Below are 2,861 nucleotides of genomic sequence, written 5' to 3'. Positions count from 1 at the left end.
TTGGCTGGAACTCTGCTGATTTCTAGGAACAGCTGGAGGCCTCTATCTCCCCAGGGTGTTTTGGGGAGCTGAGCCAAGCTTTGCTGGCTTTTGGCTGCAAATACCATTGCCCTTGCTTTCTTCTATCCACAAGTACCATGGCTGGGCAAAAACTGCCACGTGGGCCATCTTCCAAAGGCACTTTGGTCTGCAGTTTGTGAGCAAACGAGAGCCTCATCCACTTCCAAACCACAGGAAAAAAATCATGAAAGACAGCTTCCCATCCTTAACAAACAACTGACAATTCACAAGTGGATCTAGAGCTTCTTTACGGAATGAAAGGGAAGGCAATCTTCCAATGCAGTGGTGCTTTCTGGAGTTTTTCTTCTGACTCCCACTCACAGCTGGCACTGGAAAAAGTCACGTCTCTGCAAATGTGCGTGTCTTCTGTCTGCCATCAATTGTTTTGCTGCAACAATCAGAACAGGCATCAGGCTCAGCTGATGCTAGGAACAGGAGTTGCCCCAAGGAGAAAGAAGAAAGGAACTTTTACCTCCCAAACCCATCTGGCCAGAGGCTCAAGCAGGATTCCTCTGGTTCCCAGAAATACAAAGAAACAGGGCTGAGAAGGCCCTCTGCAGCTATGTGTTCATGCCCAAGACTTTGCTTGATGCCATTTGGCTTTTGCCTTTTTTTTCTTTTCTATCTTTTCTGTATTCTTGGCACATCTATTTAGAGCTCTGTAGACTACTCTATTTGTGACTACTTTTCCCAGTCCTTTTCCATGGCCTTTGCCTAAGCAGAAAGACAAACTCCCAGAGCTCCAAGCACTGGGGGGTAGAAGGCCCCAGTGTTATCTTGGTTCTTCCTGGGACAGACTCCTCCGGGGAGCTGGTGGACTCACCATCCCTGCAAGCCTTTGAGAGAAGACTGCATGTGGAACTCGGTGCCGTGCTTTAGTTGAGGTGTTAGGGCATGGGTTGGATTAGATGTGATTCTGTGCCTGAGGGAGCTTTTCTGCAGCCCTGGAAAGGGCGGCGGGGGCCCTTGGCCAAGGACGAGGATCAGGGCTCATGGAAAAGAAGCAAAGGGCTCAAGGCGAAGGCCGAGAGGGCAGAGCTGCCCCAGCGCGGCCCAGAGCGAGCCTCACGTCCTCCTCCTCATCCTGCGCCCTTCTGCGCTGCCCTTTGCGGCGCCGGCGCCTCCTCTCGCTGCGGGGCTCCAGGGCGCGCTGGGGGCCGGGCCCCTCGTCTTCGGCAAGCGCCGGAGCCTCGGAGGCGAGCGGCTGCTCCTGAGAAGCAAATGTTGTGCTGGGATTCTCATGAGTGGATCGGTGAAGTTCATTGCTGGGAAACAGGAAGTAAGGCCAGGGTAGCAGAGCAGCTGGGAGCTTTGCACTCCCTGCAAAGGGCTGCTCTATGATATGGGAACACCACGTTCCAGGATGGGCCAGAAGGGTCAATGTGCTCAAGGTGCTGCAGGTGAGGGTTGGATTCCCTTAGAGAGTAGTCAGGGGTGGCGAGCACTGGAAGATCCAGCTGCAGTCCCCATCCACGTCCCTTTCAGTGCTGCCTTTAGGGTGTCTGCAGCCTGGATCCAGAGCGCCCTGGGGGGCTCCTGCCTCTGCCTTTGCACTCAGGGTGAGGATGCCAGGAGCCGCTGAGGCCGGCAGTGGGGACCAGGGCTGGGGCTTGTGGCCTGGCAGGTGCGGCTCTGGGGGCTGTGACACGCCAGGGCGCGGGTCACTGTCACTGCCCTCCGGAGCCCTGGCTAGCTCTGTGATGCTCCAGGGACAATGGCAAGAGAGGGGAACTGGCTGGGTTAGGGTTTGCCTGTGCCAGAACCTCTAGGCCAGCTGCCTAGCAGTAGAAACCCCCGGAGGACCGAGTAAAGGAGGCAGAGGAGGCTCTTCTGTGGTGCAAAATGCAGCGAATTCATTAGGAGAGGCGGTGGAAGGCACTTAAGAGAACACCCCCAACGAAAAATAGAAGTTAAAAGAAGCTCCAGAACCCCTGTGCACGGGTTTTTAAAATCTTTCAAAACGGGGGGTGGACACCATATAGTAACCAATAAGCGACCCTCGGGGTGTGGTTTTGAGGGATACAACAAATCAGAACAAGGGGAGGAGAGAGCACTGGGACAGGGATTGGAGCTTGGGGTGAGGGACAGGGAACTGTCTGGAACAAAGGGTAGGGTTTGGGCTGATGGATGGGCCAAAGCGGCCGGGTTGTCTTGACAGACAGGGAAAAATCTGGTCAGGAGGGAGGGGATTCCTTGAGGGACACTTGGGTAGGAGGGCATAACACAGGGGAGAAACTAACTGTAATAACTCGGGGAACACTTGAACACACCACAAGCTAACAGAACATTTGGCTCAGAAACTCACACACCGCAACACAGACATTCAGGCTTTCAGCAGCCGAGAGGTGGCACTGTCAGAACCCGCGGCAGCTGCTGAAAGCCATCTCTCTCCTTCAGGCTCTTGCTGGGTGGGAAGGGGCTGCGAGCTGTGGGGGCTGCACTCCCCCTGTGCTGGGAGGATGATCTGCACCAGGGGAGAGCAGAAAGCTGCCACGGTGAGCAGAACATGCTCAGAGCATTACAGTTCAGAGAATGGCACTGCTCCTGAAGGGCAAAAAGCTTGAAAGCATAGAATTCTGCCCATTTTTGTAAACTGTAGATGAATACTCTGAGTTTTATAGAATACATGAGGTTTTTTCTTAAGGGTTTTGGGAGAACTCTCAAGTTTATTTCTATCTGCATTTTACATCCAGCATGTGTACAGGTTTTTAAAATTTTTCTTTTGTAAATACTTAGGGAAAAAAATACCCAAGCATTTTTTAATCCTTTGGAATATTGTGATGAATATTTTTAGAAAGAAA

Source organism: Agelaius phoeniceus, chromosome 7, assembly GCF_051311805.1.
Source record: "Agelaius phoeniceus isolate bAgePho1 chromosome 7, bAgePho1.hap1, whole genome shotgun sequence".
Taxonomy (NCBI): Eukaryota; Metazoa; Chordata; class Aves; order Passeriformes; family Icteridae; genus Agelaius; species Agelaius phoeniceus.
The sequence above is the reverse complement of the archived record's forward strand: the minus strand, read 5'-3'. Positions refer to the sequence as shown.